Source organism: Bos grunniens, chromosome 27 (assembly GCF_055505025.1).
Source record: "Bos grunniens cultivar Pamir isolate PY7600 chromosome 27, Bosgru_T2T1.0, whole genome shotgun sequence".
Taxonomy (NCBI): Eukaryota; Metazoa; Chordata; class Mammalia; order Artiodactyla; family Bovidae; genus Bos; species Bos grunniens.
The window spans coordinates 30815874-30829453 of NC_141191.1; the positions used below are offsets into that span (position 1 = coordinate 30815874).

Here is a 13580-nt window from a genome sequence, read left to right on the forward strand (position 1 = left end):
GGCCCATCAGATTGTTTATTTTCTGTAAGTTTCTGAGGGTTACCTAAAAATACCGCACACACACTTCTGCAGACAGCCTGGCTCTCACCACTTCAGAGGGACTCTGGGAGAGGTCCTGACTTCCAGACCCATATTCTCCTCTCTTCTCCTGCCATCTCTCTTTATGAGTCTGCTTACCTGACCGTTACATCAATTCTACATCATGTAGCCCAGCAGTCCCCAATGTTTTTGACACTGGGCAAAACTGGTTTCCTGGAAGATACTGACCGCTGGGCAGGGACTAGTTTTCTGGAAGACAATTTCTCCATGGATTGGGGAAGGGGGGTGGTTTGGGGATGATCCTGTTCAGGAGTGCATGACCTAGGGCCCTCACATGCGCAGTTCACAGTAGCTGAGCAGACAGGAGGTGATAATGCAAATGATGGGGAGTGGCTGTAAATACAGAGGAAGCTTCACTCGCCACCCTGCTGTTCACCTCCTGCTGCCCAGCCCAGTTCCTAACACGCCCAGGGCTTAGGGACCTCTCTTGATGATACACGTTCAGCTAGGCATCTGTGCATTCTACCTCTAAGCATGGAAATCTCTCAGACCACCCTGAACAGAACCGGTGCTGCAGGCCAGTCAATAAGTTTGCAGTCCCCTTCCTAACAGCACAGGGCCAGAGGCAAGAGTGCAGAGTCCCACCCGCCATATGCCTGAATATTTCAAGGCTATAAATCAATCTAACAGGCTATTAAATGTTTTGTCTTCTACCTTTACCATACACACACAACTCATGATTTTCGTTTAAATCAAGCAAAGCCATAGTTCACACCAAACATGGATAATATCTATTCAAAATGAACATCTTTCTCTACTACAAACCACGATTCTCTTTGGGGCTTGGCAGGACATGACAAGAGGAGAAGGGAGACGACTCTTTCTCACTTGCTGACTCACCCTCACCTACTCGCTCAGACCTTGCCCTCCATTCACTCAGTTCAGTTCAGTTCAGTTGCTCAGTCATGTCCGACTCTTTGTGACCCCATGAATCGCAGCACGCCAGGCCTCCCTGTCCATCACCAACTCCCAGAGTTCACCCAGATTCACGTCCATCGAGTCAGTGATGCCATCCAGCCATCTCATCCTCTGTCGTCCCCTTCTCCTCCTGCCCCCAATCCCTCCCAGCATCAGAGTCTTTTCCAATGAGCCAACTCTTCGCAGGAGGTGGCCAAAGTACTGGAATTTCAGCTTTAGCATCATTCCTTCCAAAGAAATCCCAGGGCTGATCTCCTTCAGAATGGACTGGTTGGATCTCCTTGCAGTCCAAGGGACTCTCAAAAGTCTTCTCCAACACCACAGCTCAAAAGCATCAATTCTTCGGCGCTCAGCCTTCTTCACAGTCCAACTCTCACATCCATACATGACCATTGGAAAAACCATAGCCTTGACTAGACGGACCTTTGTTGGCAAAGTAATGTCTCTGCTTTTGAATATGCTATCTAGGTTGGTCATAACTCTCCTTCCAAGGAGTAAGCATCTTTTAATTTCATGGCTGCAGTCACCATCTGCAGTGATTTTGGAGCCCCACCAAAAATAAAGTCTGACACTGTTTCCACTGTTTCCCCATCTATTTCCCATGAAGTGATGGGACCAGATGCCATGATCTTCGTTTTCTGAATCTTGAGCTTTAAACCAACTTTTTCACTCTCCACTTTCACTTTCATCAAGAGGCTTTTTAGTTCTTCTTCACTTTCTTCCATAAGGGTGGTGTCATCTGCATATCTGAGGTGATTGGTATTTCTCCTGGCAATCTTGATTCCAGCTTGTGCTTCTTCCAGTCCAGCGTTTCTCATGATGTACTCTGCATATAAGTTAAATAAGCAGGGTGACAATATACAGCCTTGATGCACTCTTTTTCCTATTTGGAACCAGTCTGTTGTTCCATGTCCAGTTCTAACTGTTGCTTCCTGACCTGCATATAGGTTTCTCAAGAGGCAGGTCAGGTGGTCTGGTATTCCCATCTCTTTCAGAATTTTCCACAGTTTATTGTGATCCACACAGTCAAAGGCTGTGGCATAGTCAATAAAGCAGAAATAGATGTTTTTCTGGAACTCTCTTGCTTTTTCGATGATCCAGCGGATGTTGGCAATTTGATCTCTGGTTCCTCTGCCTTTTCTAAAACCAGCTTGAACATCTGGAAGTTCACGGTTCACGTATTGCTGAAGCCTGGCTTGGAGAATTCAGGACACCACAAATGAAACACCCATTTGCTCTCCCTCCTCAGGGTCTCTCCCTCTCTGTCCTCCACTGACCAGCCCCCTCAGAAAGCACCTGAGTGTGTCGTCTGTAAGGTTTTTCCCTGGTTAAAAGAGCCCCCACCAAAACACCTCTGCCCCACCTTTCAAGTCCCTCAAAGGAAACTGCAGCCGAAGGCCAGGTTCAAGTTCAGGACTCTCAGGCTCCTCCGAGTTTCAGACTAGCAGGCAGTGGTGCCTGGACCCCTTTCCTTCCACCCTGGCTCTGTCCCACACTCTGGGGATCTTGCAAACATCGACACCGAAAATTGACCTCAACCTGCAAGGCCAAGTTCCACCACGAGCGCTCTTTTCATCACTCTTCAAGCTTGGCGAGCAGCCCCCCTTGGCCCACAGAACCCAGTTTCAGCAAAGAATCCTGCTTGTTGGTTTAGTGAGACACACCCCCCCACCCCGACCCTCGACCCTCAATGTCTGAACAAGTTTCTCAATCCAACGGCTAGTCTGCCTTTAGCAAGAATCCTGTTATGCCAGTTTAGCAAGAACTTTCCTGCCTTTGATGTCCTCTTAGTCATTTGCTCTCCGTTGACTCCTCATTCTTGCTGGCTCTCAGTCCCCAGCTGTCTTTGCTGGACTTGGAGTTGAGCTCAGTTCTATATCGAAGTCTCTCTCTTCTACTACAGTAACTCCAGTAAAATCTTCCTTGCTGTTTTTAACAAATGTCTAGTGTAGAATTTTTCTTTTTCTTTTTGGCTGTGCTGTCCAGCATGTGGGATGTTAGTTCCCAAACCTGGGGATCAAACCCTCTGCATTGGAAGCAGGGAGTCTTAACTGCTGGACCGCCAGGGAAGTCTCTGAAATTTTTCTTTTACACTCCACATGTTTGCAGTCACCCCCGGCCATCTATCAAGCCCAGGAGTGCATACTAGCAGCCCAGTTTGATCTTGGAAGGATAAAGCAGAGAACTGCCCAGTGCAAGGTCTGGAAGTGGGCTCCACCTTCGCCTTGGGGGCAAGGAATTCTGGGATTCTGGTGTGTGTAGTGTGATGCCTCAGCCAGGAAGCATGGGCTCTGTGGGCACAGGTGAGCAAGTGACCTTGGTCTGTGGACTCTTCTCCCCACATGAAGGGGAACAGCTGAAGGAAGACCACACAGACTCTTCCTGAGCAAGTATAAACATTCCAGTATCCAAATTCATGGTGCATATGATCCTCTTCAAACACGGTTACTGGGAGGTCGGAATTCAAGCTCTGAACTACACAGACGCCTGATGTACCTTTTCTATTCCTTAAACCAAAGATACAAAGTGAAAGTGAAAGTCGTTCAGTGGCGTCCGACTCTTTGCTACCCCATGGACTACACCATCCATGGAATTCTCCAGGCCAGAATACTGGAGTGGGTAGCCTTTCCCTTCTCCAGGGGATCTTCCCAACCCAGGGACTGAACCCAGTCTTCCGCAAGGATACAAAGTTGGACTGAAAACTTGTGAACAGTGATGCCCAATACGGTCGGGGAGGAAGAGGAGCGACTGGAGGGGTGATCACTTCCCTTTAGCACTTTTCCTTAAAAATGACTCCTTTTTCAATGATTTATTCTAAAACAGGCCTACATAACTACTGTTGTTCCATCTCCACTGAGGTTTTTAACTCAATCTAGTTACTGATGGATCCTAAATTTATACTGTATCCAGACTGTTCCCCTAAGCTTCGACCAGATATCTAGCAGCATTCAGAAAAATTCTGCTTGGGGAGTCCAGAGACAATCACAAAGTACGGGGCTCTGACTAAATTAGCCATCTTGCTCTGAAACCCGTTCCTTTACGGGTCTTCTTTTTCTCCATCAACGTCATCACCAAGGTTGGTTTAAAGCTCTTACAGTAAGCCAGGAGTTCTACCTCTGAGCATAACGCTTCATTTTTTTAAAAATAGATCTCAGGTGCACAGAATTGGAGTTATCATAACCTTTGGCACATGACACACTTTAAAAGGCCAAGGATAAAGCTACAGAAACGACATCACAGATATTTGGAATCTTAGCTCCAACACAGGACTCCAGAATACCCAGGAGCTACTGCCCAGTGTACAGCCCCAGAGATCTGAGCAGTTCCTCAAGCTTTGACAAGACGGACCAATAAATAGCTTTTTATGCTCATTTTTCCTTGGAATCCCTATGAGGAACAAAACATCATGTACGTGGAAGATTTTGCCATTTTTTAAACAATTTCCACCCAAAATGGACCCAAGGTTCTGTGCAGTTACACAGGTTACACAGTCTTCCTCTCTCTTCTTGTACTCTACTGATCCTTCAATCCCTCTGTAATCAACTCCTGTAATAAATTCCTATTGTTTGAAATACCTAAGATAATCTTTATTCCTTTCAGACTATGATTAATACATAAGCCCGTTTCCAAAACTTGAGATTTCTATCTGATTACAATTTTTATTCCAAGTTTTGTTCTGAGTTTTCTCTTGGTTTCTTTCTCCTGATTTTTCTAAAAATGCTATCTTTCTTCATAATTCTACCCCCTTGTTACCACTTCCCAGGCTTCCGCTTTCCATTTTCTAAGAAAACAACCTTTCTGTTTAATCTCTTATTCCATCCGGTGAGGACGTGGAGGCAGAAAAAATGCAAGCCTTCTATTTAAGGAGAGAAAATATAAAATCAGAAGATGAGACTCCCTTTAAGAAAGGAACCCTCAAATTACTGGAAATCAAAAGCACATTCTTCATCCAGGTATGTTGAAAAGTGTCTCTCTGAGTTGCTAATAAAAATATACAGAATACTGATGACCTCAGGTCAGTTTAGTCACTCAGTCGTGTCCAACTCTTTGCAACCCCGTGGACGGCAGCACTCCAGGCTTACTGATGACCTAGGTAGTACAAAGAATGATGAGGTAGAAGTGAAGGTCTTCCAGGAAACTCTACCTGACCATATTCTAAGTTTTATCACAAATTACAAATCATCTTTGCTGTATTTCTGGCACAATCTAAAAAAAGATAAAGACTTTCGTGTTGCTTTAATAAAATAAAAGATTTTATTAAAGAGCCTTTACCCATCAGAAATGATCACTTGTATGGCCAAAAGATATAAAAGCTAATGAAACAATGAGCAAAATATGGTTATTGTGGGAGACAGCAATAGCTCATAAATCACACCTACTGTTAATCATCTCAGCTGTAGCTAAACTTCCAGTGACCTCACTGAGTTTGTTCTCATTTCCTGCCTTGGATTAAATCATAAAGCTCAAACAACTTTTAGTTTTTGAGATAAACTATTACAATCGCTACCTCCCTGCCCCAGCTGTCTGCAATAAGCTTAACAGCCAATTTAAGTACTGGACAGTTTCTAAATCTAAGTGAAAAAAAGAAATTCAGTGTCTTTCCCAGTAATAACTAGAAGAAGTGAGGATTAAGTGCTGTGAAGACCAAGGAGAAACCGGAGCAGAAATAACACTGTGCAGTGCAGCCAAAGCACTGCCCTCCGCCTGGGGAGACAGGAGCTGGTGTCACCAGGGCTTGTTAGCACAGCCACTTTGACAAGTTCCAGAAAGTTCCACTCAACAGGAAACTTTCATGGCCCTGGTTAGGGTTTGTGGTCTCTCTCAAGGCACGTGAGCATTTACTCTCTAATATTAAACCCACATTCAGATGCTTCTTTGCCCCACATTCTGAACCCCACTATTGAAGGCAATACACCTGGGGACAGGAGACACCACCACTAACTCAGAGAAACCCAGCCACTCCTAAAAGAGCAAGGTTTCACTGAACCCTCCTACTTGGAAGACATTAAGTTAGAAACTCTGTGGCTTCAAACATGAACCAAATAGGTCTCGGGTATCTTATGATTATAAATGTAAGTATTAAACCATTAGCTCTAATTCAACATTTCTTGTTGCTTAGTCATTCAGTTGTGTCTGACTCTTCTGTGACCCCATGGACTGCAACACGCCAGGCTCCTCTGTCCATGGGATTTCCAGGCAAGTACACTGGAGTAAATTGCCATTTCCTACTTCAGGGGACCTTCCTAATCCAGGATTGGCAGACGGGTCTCCTGCATTGGCAGATGGATTCTTTACCACTGAGCCACCAGGGAAGGCATAATTCAACATTCAGTTCAGTTCAGTCGCTCAGTTGTGTACGACTCTTTGCCACCGCATGGACTGCAATGCCAGACTTGCCTGTCCATCACCAACTCCCATAGCTTGCTCAAAGTCATGTCCATCGAGTCGGTGATGCCATCCAAATTCAACATAGAATAATACAAAGGCAAACAGCTAGGGCAGGAGAAAAAAAGGAATATTTACTTCTGACCGGTCAGACAGTTGAAAGCTGAATTTCTGCTAATTACATTTTTTAAAAAATCAAGCAGGGCAGCGGCAGCGGCGGTTGCTATTCGGAGCCGTTGAGACGCCTCTGCAGCAGCCGGTGGCACGGGTGGCTTGCGTGGACGCAGGCAGGCGCGGCCGGCACCCCGAGGCATCCTCCCCGCATTCTGCCGCCGCCCCGGCCCCGGTCCGCCTTCCCGGATCCCCTTGCGGTCCGCGCCGCCGCACCTCCTGGGCTTCGGACCCTCGGCCTTGCCGCTGAAACATGACTCGCGACTTCAAACCTGGGGACCTCATCTTTGCCAAGGTGAAAGGCTATCCTCACTGGCCAGCTCGAGTAGATGAAGTTCCTGACCGAGCTGTAAAACCACCCTACAAACAAACCACCGATTTTCTTTTTTGCAACTCATGAGACTGCATACATCCCAAAGGATGTATTTCCTTACTCAGGAAATAAGGCAAAGTACAGCAAACCAAATGAATGAAAAGGCTTTAATGAAGAGTTTATGGGAGATGGATAACAATCTGAAAGTGAAATTTTCAAGTCAACAGGCATCAGCTAAAGTGTCAAATCCGTCATCTGATGTTGAAGAAAAAGAAACAAGTGTTTTCACAGGAAGACACTGAACATGAAGAAAAAGCCAGCAATGAATGTTATGAAAGCAATTGACATAACCACTGCAAAAGCTGCGGGGTGAGGGAGGAAGAGAAAGCCAGAAAATCAAGTAGAAACTGAGGCCGGAGTAGTGACTACAGCAACAGCATCTGCTGATCTAAAAGTGAGTCAAAGAGGACAACCTCCAGCTACAGAGGTCGAGATTCCAAAACCAAGACGCAGACCCCAAGTGGCAAAACAGCCCTGTCCTTCAGAGAGAGACATGATAACTGAAGAAGACAAAAGCAAGAAAAAGGGGCAAGAGGAAAAACAACCTAAAATACAGCTTAAAAAGGATGAAGAAGGCCAGAAGGAAGAAGAAAAGCCAAGAAAAGAGATTTAAAAAAGAGGGGGAAAAGCAAGTTGAATCAAAAAGGAAAGATTTAGCCAAAACAGGGGTTACATCAACCTCTGATTCTGAAGAGGAAGGAGATGATCAAGAAGGTGAAGAGAAAAGGTGGGGGAAACTTTGACACTGCTCATAGAGGGAATATGCTCAAAGGACAACAGGAGAAAGAAGCCGCGATAGAAAACGCAAGCAAGAATAGCAAATGGAAACTGAGTAACATAAAAGAGATGAAGGAAAGAAGCCAGAAGTTAAGAAAGTAGAGAAGAAGCGAGAAACATCCATGGATTCTCCACTTCAAAGGATACATGCTGAAATTAACAATTCACTCAAAATTGATAATCTTGATGTCAACAGATGTACGGAGGCCTTGGATGAACTGGCTTCACTTCAGATCACACAATGCAACAAGCTCAAAAACACAGACATGATAATGCTTTTTTCAAAGTACGGCAATTCAAAGTTAGGTTATCATGGAAAAGTCTGCAATGTTGTATAACAAGTTTAAGAACATGTTTTGGTTGGTGAAGAAGATTCTGTGATCACACAAGTGCTGAACAGATCTCTTGCTGAACAAAGACAGCATGAGGAAGCAAATAAAACCGAGGATCAGGGGAAGAAAGGGCCAAATAAAAAGCTAGAAAAGGAACAAACAGGTTCAAAGGGTCTAAATGGAGGATTGGATGCTCAAGACAGTAATCAGCCACAACACGATGGAGCTAACAATGAAGAAAGCAAAGACAACCGAGGCGGGCAGGAAGAAAAAGCCATCCAGGGAAGAGAGAGACTGCAGTATCTCTGAAAGTCTCTAAACTAGAAAACTAGGTTGACATACCTGGAATATAGAGAATATTTGAGAAGTTTGCAATGGTTTTCATTTGAAATATTTAGACTGCTGAAAGTTTTAAATTTTTATAAGCATAGGTTTTGATGTTTGAAACTTGTTTTGAGGGAGTAATCTCCTTATCTTTGTTTAAAAGTGACTAAACATTGCTAATTGTACGTGTGCAATATTAACAGCTACATTATACAGTGAATGTGAGGGGAAGTTCATTTAGGAAATGTTAAACTGCTCTTCCAGACATTGGTTGTAGTATATTTTCATTTAGTGTGTGTATGTTAATGTGTAATTGATAGTAGAAAAAAGTTACATTTTTAAAACTGCTACTTGTATAAACCTTTCCTCTTTTCTCAGATACTGTGGGTTTTGTGCATAGTTTTTACAAATCTTAGATTTACCAGGCTGTCTTTTCACTGTTGTGGGTTTTGTATAATTTAAGCATTTTTATGGTTGATAAAATGTTACTTCTATCAAGTACTCACACCCTCCTTTCTTTTATCCAAAGTTGATTTCAATCTCAGTCTACCTTGTGCTACATTATCCTGCTGCTTTCTAACAATGTGCAGTCTGTATGTCTTTTTGTATGACAGCTAGATACCCAACTGACATTGAACTGACAGTTCTAGGAGGTGCAAAACTCATGTTAACTTCTGAAGGTGATTTAGTTTCATGCCTGAGAATTCAGTGAAAGTCACATGAGTTTCCTGCAGTAAGCAGTGGTGTATGTAGGAATGAATTTGGCTTTTAGGGTTCAACCATTTAAGATCCTTTACAGGTAGTAGGAGCTGAAACTGAAAACTAGATGATAAAAGTTTATTTTTGAGAAATGTCTCAAGTTTCTGAATTTTTTAAAAAGTCCCACTCATTAAAGAAGTCATTAAGTATTTTTTAAATTGGAAAAAATGCAATCCATAATGCTTTTTGCAGTAAATAAATATAAATACTATATAAGGAAACTAACATATTTGAAAACATGGCTGTATGGGAAGGGAATTTTTATTTCTAACACATACATGTGACAGGATTGCAAAAAGCTAGTTACTCCGAGGCAGTAGACAAAAGTAAAGAAGTTGTCTGTATATTCATGTATATGGACTGAATGAGAGTGAACCAAGGTTAACACAAAATTTAAGAACAACCTTAACAAACAGCATTTCTAAGATATTCTGAATACTAGGTCAGTTGCTGGTTTGCAGTAGCTTAAAAGATGCTTCTCATGTTTGAAAACTAGGAATACAGGGGAAAAGGCTTAATACCAGTGTTTGTGTGTGACATGCATTGCATGCTTTGACCTCTGGGGTAATTGTTTTTCATCTTTATGAAAACTTGGAATCATTTCAGTAATTGGAATTTTGCTTTTGAGAGGTCTTACAATGGAACTAGGACCCACTGTTTTGAGGGAACTCTGTTTGATTCTAACATAATTTAAACTTGGACAAATTTATTCTAGTTAAGCCATAAGTTGTCAACATGAAAACTTGTTTTGATTAAAGAATTTTTCTATCAAAAAAAATCAAGCAATTAAAAAAAATCTAATTATTAACTCGGGGTAAACAAGAAAAGTAATCAGTGTACTGATTCATCCATGAATATCATTTGGGTGGCCATATAATGCATGGTGAGTGTTGATCTATCAAATACAATAATAAAAGTGGAAGGCAAGGATTCTAAAAGGGGAGTGAGTGTGTATGTGTGTGTTGAGCAACAAAAGGTAAAAGAATAAATCCTGATCTTCCAAGATAGAGTCAGAAGTTAATGCCTAACGCTGAAAAATTATGAAATAGTAATATTCCTGTGTTACTTAGGCTTCTCACGTGGCTCAGTGGTAAAGAATCTGCCTGCCAATGCAGGAGGTCTGGGAGATGCAGGTTCCATCCCTGGGCCAGGAAGATCCCCTGGAGGAGGAAATGGCAACCTACTCCAGTAGTTTTGCCTGGAAAATTCCATGGACAGAGGAACATGGGGTCTCAAAGAGCCAGACACAACTGAGTGACTGAGCATGCATGCACTATATTATAATACTTAGAGATCTGGCGATAGCAACCAAAGGAGTCAGATAAAAGTCTTAAGTGGTAACATCAGGAGATAGCTATTCGCTGTCTAAATTTGGAGTATGTATGGCACCCCACTCCAGTACTCTTGCCTGGAAAATCCCATGGACAGAGGAGCCTGGTGGGCTGCAGTTCATGGGGTCGCTAGAAGTCGGACACGACTGAGCGACTTCACTTTCACTTTCACTTCCATGCATTGGAGAAGGAAATGGCAACCCACTCCAGTGTTCTTGCCTGGAGAATCCCAGGGATGGGGGAGCCTGGTGGGCTGCCGTCTATGGGGTCGCACAGAGTCGGACACAACTGAAGCGACTTAGCAGCAGCAGCAGCATGGCTTTCATAAAAATTAAAATGAAGTGAACAAAACATTATGTAAGAAAGAGTATCTTCCTCCTCATCCCTTAGGCACCTAGATCCCTCTCCTGTGTTTCTTTTATGTTCCACATTTTTTAAAAAGGGCTCCCCAGGTGGCACTAGCAGTAAAGAATCTGCCTGCCAATGCAGGAGACGTGGGTTTGATCTCTGTCTCGGGAAGATCCTCTAGAGAAGGAAATGGCAACCCACTCAGTATTCTTGCCTGGAGAAATGCACGGACAGAGGAACATGGCAGGCTACAGTCCATGGGGTCGAAAAGAGTTGGACACAACTGAGCACACACGCACACACATACACACACATACTCACATGTGCGCACACGTGCGTTTTTTTTTAAATGGAAGGATGGATGGGAGGAACCAGGGAAGGAAGGAAGGCAGTCACATTTAATTGAATCGAATCCAGGAAAAATAAATTATATGATGTACTATTATTTTTTGTGTCACTAAGAAAAACCACAGGGCCAACGGTTAAGACTCTGCTCCTCCACTGCAGGGAGGCATGGGTTTGATCCCTGATCCGCCTGCCACAAGGTGTGCCAAAAATAAAGAAAAGAAAAATATTCCCAATTAAACTGTTGATACAATGCTTCCACATACTGAGAATTTTTATTTATACTTACTGAAAGAACTCTTTCAGATTTTCTCATACATTTTTTATCACTTATCACTCCTGTTAATATTGTGAGAAATATAGAGGAGAAAATTTGTTTAAGTATCTAACACACTTTTACAGAGTCCAGCTCTTCTGAATCACTTTCCAATCTCTGATGTCTCTTTTTGAACACACTATTTTGTTCTGTGCTGTTAAGACTGCTGGCAATCCTAATACAACACTGTAAGTCAAATACAACTCCATTAAAAAGAAAAAAAGGTTGCTGGCAATACAGACTGCTTAAAAAAGTGCTCCAGTACTGTCTCCAAGATTTTTCTCCCAAACCACTGACACCCATTCCCAACTTTTGATGCCGATGCTTTCTCGGTGTGACAAGAAGCCGTCAAAGAAAGGTTTCTGACACCACCTTGACTCATATTTTCCTCAAATGGCCCTTCACTGGTTTGGGGATGGAAACATCCCCCAGCTGCAGTGGTCCCCTCGTGCCAGACAGAAGGACAGCCCAATTCATGCCCACACAGAGAGTCTCAGCTGCATCACTGGTGATGCTCCATGGACAGTGACTGAAGGAAGACTAGAAATGCACATGGCCACCTGATGCGCAGAGCTGACTCACTGGGAAAAACCCTGATGCTGGGAAAGACTGAAGGCAGGGAGAGAACAGGGTGACAGAGGATGAGATGGTCAGATGGCGCCACCAATTCAATGGGCATGAGTTTGAGCAGACTCCGGGAGATGGTGAAGCACAGGGACATCTGGTGTGCTGCAGTCTGTGGGGCCGCAAAGAGTCGGACACGACTGAGCGACTGAACCACAGAAAGGCAAAATACATGCTGATTTCAGAGATGTTAAATTTGAAAAAGAACAATGCTCCTTCTGTTCTTTTTCTAAAAAAGGCTAAATTGCTACTGCCAGCGGACCTGAGGAGGAGGACACATCTGAAAGATGAGTTTTCCAAACTGCCTTGCTCCTCATTTCATCGTTCCATATTCAGTTATCTCGTGGTCTTCTGCATAAGCCTGAACTACAGCATTTCTCACACTCAACTATAATTATGTGGGCACCTGTACAGACCCCCAGCAGACAGAGGGGCTTTCGAGGACCCGTGTCTTATTTCATCTTTGCTGTGGAACCTAACATAGTATCTTGGATATAGCAGGTACTCAACGATATTTGGGAAATAAATATAAATACATTTTGGTCTTATTTTGCAAAAGCTTATTTGGGCAAGAAGAGGCAGTTAAGAAAGAAGTAAAAGTAAAAATGGGATGTTGGGACTTTTCCTGGTGGTCCAGTGGTTAAGAATCTGTTTGCCGTGCTCGCTTCGGCAGCACATATACTAAAAAAAAAAAAAAAAAGAATCTGTTTGCCAATGCAGGGGACAGGGGTTCGATCCCTGATCCAGGAAGATCCCACGTGCTGCAAGGCAACTGAGCCTGTGCACTACAACTACTGAAGGCCAAACTTGAGAGCCTGTGCTCGGCAACGAAAGAAGCCACCACAATGAGAAACCCACACGCTGCAACTATAGAGCAGCCCCCGCTCGCTGCAACTAGAGAAAACCCGCACAAAGACTCAGCACAGCCAAAAATAAATAAATAAGTGATTTTTTTAAAAAAAGAAACAGGGTGTTAACGACAAGCATGTGTCAAGGGAATAGAGCTCAAATGTGGAACCACTGAGAATTCTAAAAAAGAAATCTTTCCTACAAGTGTCATTGGCAAATAATTAATATATCAGTGCCATCACAAGCAAACAAGAATTTCAGTTCACAATCCTAGATGTCTGATTTCATGACCTGCATCTCCACCCAAAGAGGTCAACAGGTTTCTTTAAACATAAACGGATATATTAAGTTAGGGAGAAAGAGATGAAATGATGAGAAAAATCACTACATCATCTTAGGACTTTTCTCCCGCCTCATTTGCTCTGACAAGTAGAGCAATTTTATTTTAATTACTTACGACAATACTTCATGGTAGAGTACTGATACTACTGCTCATTACAAAAAAAATAATAATAACGAAGTCTTCATGCCACTTTAGCATCCAGTTATTAACTCTTTGCAAAAAGCAAAAAACTGACAGAGCCAATGATGTGAGAAAAGATTAGTGAGTTATAAAAATTAAGCATGGA

General features: G+C 43.0%; 1 protein-coding gene and 1 pseudogene across 6 annotated transcripts in view; one reads left to right on the forward strand and one right to left on the reverse strand.

The window, feature by feature from the left end:
- Positions 1-13580, reverse strand: part of POFUT3 (protein O-fucosyltransferase 3) — a 150579-nt gene that overhangs the window by 79775 nt on the left and 57224 nt on the right. The window lies entirely within an intron of this gene.
- On the forward strand, positions 6798-8387 carry LOC147343727 (PC4 and SFRS1-interacting protein pseudogene; annotated as a pseudogene).